Genomic DNA, 12,417 nt, shown 5'->3' with positions numbered 1-12,417 from the left:
GCATCACACAAAGCCCCTTTTCTCTTGTCCTTAATCAGAAATGTTGAACTGTTCTCTGATCCCCAAGAGGAAAAAGAATTAATTAGATTTAATCTTTTTTTCACTCTTGAATGCCAGGTGTCTCTTCCTTTTTCTCTCCCTTCCTGGGGGAAATGTGTGAGGAACTAATGCTTAGAAAAAAATATTATCTTTTGCAGTTCCCACCTGATCCTGAATTCCAACTTCTGCATGAAAATGCAGTCAAATGTTACTGTAACAAGGGGTAGCATGTTAGCAGTATTTCCTTCCAATTCAGTGATCAAAAATTGAGTATCCACTTCTTTCCTAGCCTGGAGACATAAAACCATGGGATTGGTCTGCAGAATTGAAAGGCAGGCAGTGTTGGCCATGAGAAGAAAGTTCAGTGGGTCATGACTGAAGCTGTCATGTGGAAATACCATTTAGTTCATATTATCACATACATAATACTACCAGATTAGGGTGCACAAGACAGGAGTTTTGACAGGAAATCAGAAAGAGTTAGAAGAAAGGATTAGAGCCAGAGGCTGTCTTCACCTGCAAAACCCCTCCAAGGTCAGCTCAAATCCTCTGTATTTATCACAGGTGTTCAGCAAGTGTTTCTTGTTAAACTGATTTAAGTTTGTCCTGAAAATTCTACATTATTGCTAGAAGAAGGAAGTCTAAACTCTTCTTTTTCTCCTGTTCCTCAGGGGCTTTTTCTGCCCAAGAAATGAGGCCAAAGACTGAAACCACAACTGGCATCCCTGGAGCTAAAGAGATTTCCACTGGGTCTTGCGCTACTGGAATCATCCCAGACAAAGGCTTGATATGAAAGAGGCACAAGGCACCTTTAAGGACACCTGCATTTCTCTTCTTACTCTACCTGACTGGGTGAGTTGTCTGATATATCCATGTTCTCATTGCTCAAATACACATACAACAAAGGATGTTTTGGCTAAATAAAAGGATTTGGAAATACAGACAATGCCAGTACCTGCCCTGCAAGTACCTTGCAGCCTTCCTGTACTTTAACTGTGAAGTTATTATTTAAATCTGTAAATTACTTATTGCTTTTTTGCAGAATAATGACTTCATTTTAACTTGGGGAGTATGACATTTCTGTTATGGAAAATGGTTGCCCATTGTGCTTATGCACAACTGGGTGAGGACGTTACCTGGTCTTTGGAAGGGCTGACTGGATTGGGCTATTAAAGGGCAGAGGACTATGTCTGGTTCAGAATATGAAACACAGCAGTATGTTGTGCTTTTTAGCTATTTATGCAATGTTCTCTAACCTTGCTGAATGCTAAGGGATTGGTTCAGTTTCAAAACACGTTAATGCAGAGATTCAGATTCATGTGTCATGCACAAAGAATAGAAAAGCTGCAGCATTCAGCTCAGTAAGATCTCACTAAGTCCAACTTGCAACTCACCAGTGTTGCTAGTTATCTTTCAAGACCTGGTGCCTCTCATCCCCTTCCTCCTGCTTTGTGTTGCTCTCTCCCTCTCCCTGTCTCCTTGGGAAGGCTGGATCTCATCTGTCTGCAGTTAGCAGAAACCAAAGTAACTGGACTTGCTGCTGGAACAGAAGAAATATGTGATGTTAACTGTTCATTGAGCTGTGAGATGAACAAGCTGGGTGTTGTAAAGGAAATCCAAGCTAAGAGTACATTTCCAGTGTTAATAAAGCTTTTTCCTTTTGTTGTATATTTCCAGACACTGATTCTGGAAGGTTTGTCATTTGTTTTCTTCCAGAATTAGACAACAGGACAAATTTAAAGTATCTTGGACTCATCTATCCTTGCTAAATGATAGTTCTCACTGCTGCATTAGGAGATTTGTTTCCTCCTCCATCTTTTGCTAAAAATTCTATCATGTCTACAGCTGTCATTGCCCTTTGCAATGAGTCTTGTGCAACAGTTTTGAGTCTCTCTCACCTGTGTCCCTCTTTAAACATGAAGCAATAAGCTGGAAAAAAAGACATGATCTTACTAGACACAGAAGCAGTAATGGTCTCTAGTCAAAGAAAGATGCAGAAATATCTTCCCGATATGTGAAGGCACTTTGCTCTCTTACATGACAACAGTGTTTCTGGGACCCAGACATGTTGGTAATGATGGAAGAACCTTCATACAAGAGCAGCCATGAAGCCAAGTGAAAAAGGCACAAGGAGCTGGGTGTACATGGTGAGGCAGGAACAGAGAAATCCCCACACCAGTGAAGTTTTTCCTGAAAGCCATGGTTTTCTTCAGAGTGTGGTGCCTTAGAGAAAATAATTTCTTCCCTTTTATTTCCAGCCACTGAGGTATTTTACAAAAGCCATGTTATTTCTACCTTTTTTGAGAATTAGCACAGGTAAGGTAGGTGGAGGTGTCAGCTACTGTTGCCAGATGTTTTTGCTGTCACCCTATGTGAGCAGATGTTGCATGCAGGCTGCTCTGTGCTATTCTTGGCAGGAGTTAACTCAAATAAAACTTTGCACTACACTTTTAGACGGAGAAAAGCTTCTGCTGGGTTTTTTTTAGGAGCGTTATGTGTGGCAGTTGCATAGCCTGAAATGATTTAGAGATCATCTATGTAACAGTAAGACCATTTGGCATTTACTTTCATGAGCCACAATGGAGACCCTCATGCTGAAGTGAGGCTTGCCTTGAATTTGTGTTTCACTGTCACAAAGCCATCATCTGCTTTTGCTTCTGAGTTTTATCTGTTGCTCAAGAGAGGAGTACCATATATTATTCACATCACATCAGTGTTCACAACATGTGAGGTGCTGGACAAATGCTTCATAAGAAAACAGTCCCTGCTGTGAAGAGCTTACAACCTAGGCAAAAAAAGCAGATGAAATTTAGAGGAAAAGAGATGTAGCATAAAACACAAAATGAGACATGAAAACATTCAAGGTGTCATGATTAGCAGACGTGTTGTTAATTCTTTTTTTAGGATTTCATTTTATTGGCAGAGAAGGCTGAAAATTTTTCAAAGCTCTCCCTCTGTCTGCTAAAAAAGTTTTCTGTGAAAACATAAAATCAGTTTTTCCTCTTATCTTTTCAATATAATTTTGATTTTCAGAAATGCCTTTCATCTTTTGAAAAATTAACTTGCAGAAGTGCTTTGTTAAACTCTGTTTTCAAAAAAAAAAACAACCAAAACAACACTTTGGATTTGTCTTTTAAGAAAAAAAAATAAATATAAAAAATTACCCAGAATTATACTTCCCCTAAAAGAGAAGAAAAATTGTTCCTTTCACACACTTTATTAAACACCTTCAAGTCCTTGTTATTTCCCACTCCAGGGAATCTTCCTGCTCTTTCTCCTCCTCTAAAACTTGCCCTGAAAGTTGACATCTGCCCAGCTGTGATCTTGCTGGGGTGACCACCCATTAGCCTCTCAGAGCTGCAATTTGGCTTCCATCAGCCATTTCTGAAAATTTGTTCTGACTTCCCTGTAAAAGCCACAGATCTGGTGGCTCCAAATGCTTGGTTGCCCAGTAGGTTGCACAATTATTTACACCAGCAGGACGTACCACTACCAAGTCAGAACAGGAATGTTCTACCTCAACCTTCCACTCATTTGTAGTGGTGCAAACCATTCCAGAGCAGACAGGAGTGCTAAGCCATGGTGCTCAATAGCAACAGTCTCATTTCACTGTTGAAGTCCCCTGTTTAGTTTCTCTCCAACCCCAGCAGAATTCAAGCCTGTCCTAACAAGGGGTGATGTACCACTCCTTACCTATCACTGTGCTCCTGTCACCTACAGAAGTCCTCTCCCAGGAGAGGATTTTTTTATTTTCAGGTTCCTGAGTGTCACAGTAGGTTGTTGTTCAGGTGTTAATTTCCTATTTGTTATTAAGAGCTCAATTTTCTGCTCTACCTGAGGTGTGTTTTGCAGGGCATTGTCGCCAGGCTTTCCTTGCTTTGTTGTCTACCAGATTTCTAATTTCCTTTTCTTGCTTCTGCTCCAGCCTATTGAATCCCTGTTGATATGAAACAGACTTCACCATCTTGGTTGTTTTTCTCTCTAAACTTTTCAGTGTCTCCACTGTCAGCTCTGGTTTTGGTTCTCAGACTTACTTCTCTAGACTATTTTCACAATTTATAGTTGATTATTGTTGCACTTTTAGTGTAACGTTTATTGTCAGATATAAACTCATGTTTCACATTCAGAAATTATTTCTATTGGAAAAATGAAAAACCCATTGAAATGTAAAACTTGCTGAAATAAATGATAGAATAATAATAATAATTAATAATAATAATTTAAAATATATATATTTAAAAAGGAACAGATGACATTCCAAGGAACTATCAGTGCATGGCAGCTCCACCAGCAGCAAGTTCAGGGAGAGCAAGAGGAAATGCTCTGCTGCTTTAAGAATGAGGTAGCTATTTTTCTCCAGCACATAAATCTATTGATTATAGCTGTGGCTTGACAACCTGCCACTAATTAAATTATAAATGATATGACAAGAAAGAAACACTTTAAAATCACTGGATAACTTTTTGGGACACTTTTAGTACATTCCAGCTCTGCTCCATTTTCTGAAGCAGAGTGACATGTCCCAGTGTTTATATTTAAAGTAAATTGAACTGGTGAAGAATCTGACACATCTCCCTTCACAGGAAACTAAGGTGATTGGCAAAGGAGCTGCAGGAGTCTCTGCTAACAGCCTGGGTTTGTTCCTTAATTCAGTGAGAGCTTTTCCCTGCTCAGTAGCTCTGCCTGGGCTGGTCATAATCCCTCCATGAGCTGCAGCTGATTTAACAGGTGGAGGAACCTTCTGCAAGTGGGGAGAGAGTTACTGCCCTTTGTCATCCATCTCGTGCTGGAGGAGAAATAGCCCTGTGCCTAACAAATGGATGATCCACTGAGGAGCATTTGCAGGTCTATGGCATTAATCACTTCACATGGTGGAGGCCATAACAAATAAACCTCAGGTTCAAATGACACAGCCTAAACCCAGAAAGGTTGCCTTTTCTCAGGTCCAGCAGTGAGATCCATTGCCTTTGGCAGAGATAGTCTGCACTCACACCAGTTCTGCACCATCACTGTGTTCATCTCCCATTTCAGTGAGTTTCATGCAATGCCACATAGTGCCCAGGTTTGCTTTCCAGCTCTATGCTCCAGGTGATTTGGAGCTTTGCTGCTGCTGCAAGCAAAAAACGTGGCTTTTCTGTGCCAATACCTCACCAGAACCCATGTCCCATCTCTGGGTGCTTGCAGAGCCATATGTCACCCTGCAGATAATTAGCTGATAAAGCAGATTCATTGCCTCCCTTTTTCCACCGGAAAATGACATAAATCATAGCAGATTTTTTTCTTTGATAACTTAATGCTGCAGATGTGAACTGTTTGGGGATGAATAGGACTCAGTGTTTGTTAATGAGAGTTTAATGTCTTCATCTTCTGTATTAAACTCCAGTTAATTAATATTCATTCAGTTAGAAAATGTAAAAATAAATTATACAGAATTAAGCTTTACACAGGAAGCAGGTAACCTCATTTCTGCTGTTTTCAGGTGCTAATTAGATTAGGCTCTTTACTATAAAAGGAGAAGCACCTAAACTCTGCTAGCCTTACAGTTGGCTGCAGACCTTCTCACCTGGGAGTGCTTGGTTCCAGTCTGCCCTGAGCTGGTGGAGACCAAAAGCTATGGGTGGGTAAAGAGCAATTACAGTCTTTGTTATTCTGGAAAGTTTGCTGGTCAGTTAAGACTGTCTGTGATGGAATAATGAAATTTTATGGAGCTGGGTGTTGGTAGCAGAGAAAGGTGTGTGCTTAGCTGGTGACAAGCTGGGAGGAGCTTAGTTCTAGCTTGGTTCTGCCTACTGGCTTTGGTTCTGAAATATTTCTTCCCTTTGTTGCTCATTTTTTGATTGTTTGTTTTTTCTGGATTGTCTGACCTTGGGGTCCTTTAGGAAAAGAACTAATGTTGGTTTTTTGGAGTTGAGTGTTTTTGGTTTAGAGAGAAGAGGTAGTCCTCTGGGATAAAGAATGAGGTGTTCTGACTTGAGATAGGCTAAAGGCAGGATAGGGCAAGCCAGCATGAGCTGGCTTTCTATAGACAGACCACGGGGGTCCTAAATAATCACTGTTATCAGTTTATCTAATGTAACTGTAAAGCTGTCCTTGCTTTGAATTGTTGCATATTGTGCTGGGGGTGTGGAGAAGGGTAGGGAGCATAAAGGTTTTGGGCTGTTACCTATCTTATACTGTATCATCCATCACTTCCTGCTTAACCTGGTACTTTCCAGTAGCACTGAATAGCAATTCACTTTTTGAATGTGGGGTGGGTGGGTGTCACCTGTGTGAGCAAGACTCAGAGGCTTCAACTTGTCTTTGGAAATTGTCAAAAGGAGAAAACACCACTGGACAAGGATGGTTCTGTTACTGAAGTATTTGAGGAACCAATGTTGTATGTACTCTCAAGAGTCAGAAGCAGTACAGATTATCAGTGGCACTGCAGTGAGATTGCTTGTGATGATCATTACTTCTTGAGAAGGAGGAGAGTATAAAAAGTGATAAATACTTTAGAACATTTATTATTTTATTTTTTTAAAAAGAGCTGCAACACTACTGGTAAAAAGAGTTGTGGGACCCAATTGTGCTTCATTATGTCATCTCATCCAGTAGAGAAATGGGGTTATTCTTAGTGTGGAACTCACTTGACTTGGGTCATCATAAAAACATAATGATTTGCAAGGCATACACAAATGGGCTACAGTGTGACAGGCACCTCGGCAGAAAGGAGGATATTTCATAGGAAGGAAGTCAACAATGCTACAAAGGACAGCTTTTCCTTTGCTGTCCAATCCTGATGTGGCCCTTTATAATAGAACTCAATAACTACCATGGCTTGCCCCATTGTGAATTCCTGTGAAAACTGCCATTCCACTGCTTTTTTTCTCTTTTGCTGCTTCTGTATCTTCTGTCTGCTACACCTTCTCATTAGCTAAAATGTCTTAATTTTCAGTCTGTGCTTGGTTTCAAGCCAGATTCCTGCTTTCCTTGGCTCATTCCAGCTATCACAATAGTTGGCACCAACTATTAGGGCTGTGCTTAAATCCCCAGTTCAGGATATTTCTTGTGAGAGATGCTGAAGCATCTCTTGAGATGGAGACTTTAAGGTAATGCTGAGAGGCATGGGCTGCTGCAGTGATTCACTGGAGTGCTTTATTATTCCTCCTCACATACTCTTAATTTTCTGTGTCCCACTAAGCTGCAAAGGGAGGAGGGAGGTCCCCAAGCATGAGGTTTATAGAATTGTTTGGGTCACATGATATTCCCCTGATCACAATACTACTGTGTGAAACAGCACTTCTGCACATCTTTACCATGTAACACATGCTTCAGGTCTGTTGAAGTCAGAGACATCTGGTTCTGCCTGCTGAAGTGCTTTGCTGAATTGACGTGTTTGTCTTGACTCTTGAAGTTACTCATTTCTCTGCTTGTGGCCTGCAGATGAGCAAGGCTGTAATAAGACTGATTTCATTAAAGGGTTAAGAAATAGAGCACATTTCCCAAGGTTATTGGATTATCTTTGGTTGGACTAGTGTGGGCAAAGGGCAGGATGTTCCTCATCAATTGTTTTTTGCTGTAACCAAGAAAATATTATTGTCCATATAGGTCCCCCGTAAAACTTCCTAGCTAAGCGGGAGGTAGAAGCCTTTGGGAGATGACAGAGATCTTACCCTGCATGCCTTGTTTTCCAGGAAAGCTTTGCTGAAGTAATGTCTGCTTGAGTAGAGAGCTAACAAATACACCGTGCCTCTTAACATCACACTCCTGCAGGTTAGGTTTCTCCCTAATTGTTATAGGTTCTGGTACCTGTCATGGTTTGGGCCTAACACAACAGCAAAGAACCAGCCCTGTGGCCACTCACTCAACTCCCCACCAGATACACTGGGATGAGGAGGACAAAGGCCAACTAGGCCAGCTCATGGGCCAAGACAAAGGGCAAGGAGGGATCTTCATCAATGAAGATCTCAGGCAAAACAGACTCAACTCAGGGAAAATAAGAACTTTATCTCACACTAATCAAATGAACACAGGACACAGACAATATAAAGAACAGTGTTAGAATACCTTACCCTGCCCCTCCCTTCTTCCTGGACCCAAACTCCTTTGTTCCAAATTTCTCTCCCTTCTTTCCCCCAGCGGCACAGGGGGACAGGGGTTGGGGTTTAGAGTCAGTTCACAGGCTGGTCCTTCCTTCCATTTCTTCCTCCTCAGAAAGATGGATTCCTTACAGTCCTCCCCTGCTTCCCCATGGGGTCCCTCCCATGGGAGACAGTCTTCTACAAACCTCTCCTTCATGAGCCCTTCCTACTAGGTCAGGATGAAGCTGCTCCAGCATGGGCTTCTCACTGGTTGCTTTGAAAACAGTCACCTCCCCTGGCACAGGATCTTCCACAGCTGCATAATCCAAGTCCACTGTAAGCAAATCCAAACCCACTCCTGCTGGCACCTTCAGGGAATGTTCCACCATGTTCCTCCATGAATTCAGGGGGACAGCCTGCCAGCTTGCCATAGGTTGCAGGGAAACTTCTACTCAGCCACCTTCTTCTTCCTCACCAACCTTGGGGTCATCAACCCTGCACAACCTTTCACCTCTCCAGTGCAGCTCTTTCTCCCCTGCTTGCCCTCTCCTCTGGTCTTATATTGGTTCTTTCATTTGTTAATCGTGGAGGTGCATCCATTGTTTCTCTCTAAGGGCTCCTTGGCTTGCTGCTTATGCAGCTGGGGGAGCATTTTCAGCTTCTTACCAGAGCCAGCCCTGGGGCCCCTCCCCTGCTATGAAAAATCCCACCAAACCAGCCCACTGCCATATCATCCAGACAGTGTCTGTCTTCTGTAACAACTGGGAAAACTGGCAGTTGTGGGTCTGTCAAAAAAAAAAGAGACCAACCTCATATTCCCCACCCTAACTCACCACTGAGCCAAGAAATGTTTACACTTGACAATGTTAATCTCACCACCTATTTGAAGACTTTACTGGAGTCTTTCATTTCACTGCTCACTCAGGCTGCTCAGAAAGATTAGAGTGATTGCTGATGGCTTTGCAAACTGCTCCAGTGGGCACTGAGTAAATATTTTGGGAAACACTGCTGCAAAACACTCCACATCCAGCCCTTTCAATGACAAGCCTTACCTAACCACACCAGCTGGGAGAAACACCAAACCCTTGACCAGAAATCTTCCTTGTTATCCTTTCAAGAAGGACCGGAGTCATGCTCAGATACCTCATGGCATCATACCCTACTTTGCTGGTGTCTTCTGGGCAAAATTGGGCAAACATGAGGTCTCCATCCATGTGCTTGGTGTCACCTGAGGATTAATCCTTCTGGCATACTGAAGACTGATTTAATTCAGCTAATATATCTGGAAATACTTGTGTTTTTTTTCTTTCTGATTATTGAATGTTTATTAATGAAGTGATAGATCTTGTGAGTTAATCATGTGTGCACCAATCAGCTATATATTCCTGCCCAGCAGCCATGATGCACAGGGTAGACCAGAGGGGATGGATATCCCCCTTCTCTGTTAGTTTGTTGGTTTGTTTTTTTCAGAGTCTGGATTGCAAGAATGGAAAGTTTCTTGAGACTACCTCATGCCCCATTTGTTACGTACCCAACTGAGTTTGAGCTTTGAACTGAACCTTTCAAATCACCATTTAGCGTGGACTGTCTTAACAGCAAATGTAGTAGTAGCTTCACTGTTGGGGCCAAAACTCTGGGCAGAAGTTCAGAGAAGGCAACTCTCAGGCATAGCAGGCAGTTTCTAGGCCTTGGCAAATTGATACAGTACTGCCTGTGAGCCCAGGGGATCCCATCCCTGTGTTACTTCCCTGCTTTCTCAATGAGATTCAAATGTGGCAAAGATCTCATTTAAAACATTCTGAAGGAAATCCAACTGATTGCAAACTCTGGTAGTTTTGGCACAACTATCTGGCATCTATGACAATATCTAAACAGATTTAAGATTTCTCTCTTGAAGTAAATAAGATTTTTTTTTTTTTTTACATATGAATCTTAGACTGTAATGAAAATTAAAATGATGCCTTCTCAGACTTTGTTGGAGCCTTTTATGATTTCCATATGTTTAAAAGGGCTGTACCACCCTTCAGTTAAGATGTCCCCTCACCTCTTTCCATCACACAGGTGAGAAGATGAGGTTTTATAGTCTAGCTCTGAGTTCCAAATAAGAGGAAAGACTGCTGAGTAAAATGACCTGATTCCTGGTGAGCCAGACCTCCTCACGTCAGCTCTGCTTCTTCCCTTTCACATCTATTACTTCTTCAAGAACACACACAGTAATGATACGTGTAAAGACAAGAATTTTTTGCTCATTCTATTTTTATCTCTGTTTCCTTGGCTTCTGTCCAGTCTGAAAAGTCCCACTAAAAAAAATAAATGCTGTTATGTCTGAACTGATTATAGGCCATCAAACTTGATATCCCTTTCAAATCGTGACCAGTCTTCAGAGATGGACCAGTCTGTGCTCCTGTCTGATGCTGATGGGTCATACATTCCTATAAGAGAAAACAGGAGGAGGCTTTTTTTCTTGGGTGAAGGGGACATTTTCTAAATAGGATTTTATTACAGTGACAGTTCTGAGTGTGAATCACCCCATTTATGTGATATTTCCAGCAGCTCCACCAATTATGGCCACCTTTGCCATGAAGAACAAGGAAATTAACAGCAGCTAATGGACTGACAAATCTTTCAGTGCCAAGTCACTAGCATATGACAAGGCAGATCAGTCCCCGCCTGCCTCTTTTCTTATTTTCTTCACTGTCAGATATTTATTGTAATAGTTGAAAGGCAGCATTTAGCTAGTGTAGCGTTTTCTATTTAAGGTGCTGTGCAGAACAGGCCATTCCACAGATAAAGGGAAAAATGTTTGAAGATGGTATTGGGACTGAAATGGAAATAGTCTTAAATTGGGTTGGCTAGCATCCTTATTATTCATTGGGATGATTTAAGAACATCTTTTAGAAAAGAGAAAAAGTAGCGAAGCTTTGTGTGGGGGAAAATATTCTGAATCTGAAAATGTTCTCTGCTCACTTATTAAATAGATTCATAACTCAGCAATGTCCCAGGGACTCTTCCTTGCAGCAACCTCCAGCCCAGCCAGGTTGCAGAAGGACTCCAGGACTGTTCTGTTTGAGACCAAGTCTATTTAGATCAGTTTCTTGGAGAGTTTCTGCAGAGAGCACCCTTGGGGGCAATATTTGCTGAATTTGAGGACTGGTAAGGGCTAAGGAAGAGATCCTGCCCTTTGCCTCAACCTCAGTGTGCAAGGGATCTGGGAGGCAGGAGAACTGTCTGGCCTAGGATTCATGTGAGACTCTCCTGTACTGATGGAGGATATAACAGACTCTATAGGAGGTGCTATTGTGTGAGTCACTTTTGTGGAGCAATTTGTAAACCAAGTGGGAAGCTACTAAAAATATGGGCAGCTCAGGATGAAGTGTCCTGGACTGAACAATCTTTCATCTCACTTCAGGGTTCCTAAGAGATTAACATATTTCCCTTTTCAGTCATTGCTGGTGTTTCCATTTTCATTTCAATACCAGAAAGGACTATTGCAGCAGCTACTGTTCTTTCCATGGTTTGGATTGTAGGATTTTACCTGACGAGTCCACAGCAAAGCTTTGACAGTATCAAACTCCTAAACACCAGCATCTCATGCCCCTGTTTAGAACCTAAGATTGCTAAAGTGCTTTTTCAGGTGTACATGCCAGAATTACATGTCATGCTTTTGAATTGCAACCAATTTGCAGAAGTACATTATTGCAGGTGCTGTGAGGCAGTGAGGCTGTCCCAATATTCAGAGGAGAAAGTGAGGAACCACAGTATCTAACTGCAAATGAGCAAGGAATGTGCTTATCACAGTGTAATTACCCTGATCTGTGACCTTGAGGGAGCTGAGGCTCTGATAAGAAGCCCCTAGGAAGGTTACTCTCCTGTCAGACTGAGAGCACGCACAGAGATTAGCTTCTGCTGTTATCCAGGTTCCTCCTTTATTTCTTCCCCTTCCTAAGATTTTTTTTTTAGGAGAAAAAGAAAAAGAAAAAAAAAAAAAGAAAAGAAAAAAAAAAAAAGGCTTGTGCCTTTTAAGCTTCCTGGGCAGCAGTGTGAAGAAAATCTCTTTCACATGCTTTTTCTGGCAGGGTCTTGGACATTTCTGGGTTTCTCTCCGATGAACTGCAGGCAGCTGTAGTGTCCCAGTGTCACCTGTGGTGTCCTGCTCGTGACAAAACTTTATAGTTCAGTGTATTCCTATTCCCAGCAGCCATAAGCTCTGCAGCCTGAGCATCATTTGATGGCCTGATAGTGTTTAGGGCCCTGAAGACAGTGAATGAATAGCACTGAAGACAAAACTGAGATGATAGTTTCCTCTTGGGCATGTGTA

The sequence above is a fragment of the Chaetura pelagica genome, unplaced genomic scaffold (genome assembly GCF_000747805.2).
Source record: "Chaetura pelagica isolate M959 unplaced genomic scaffold, ChaPel_1.0 scaffold361, whole genome shotgun sequence".
Taxonomy (NCBI): domain Eukaryota; kingdom Metazoa; phylum Chordata; class Aves; order Apodiformes; family Apodidae; genus Chaetura; species Chaetura pelagica.
This window is presented reverse-complemented; position numbering follows the sequence as displayed.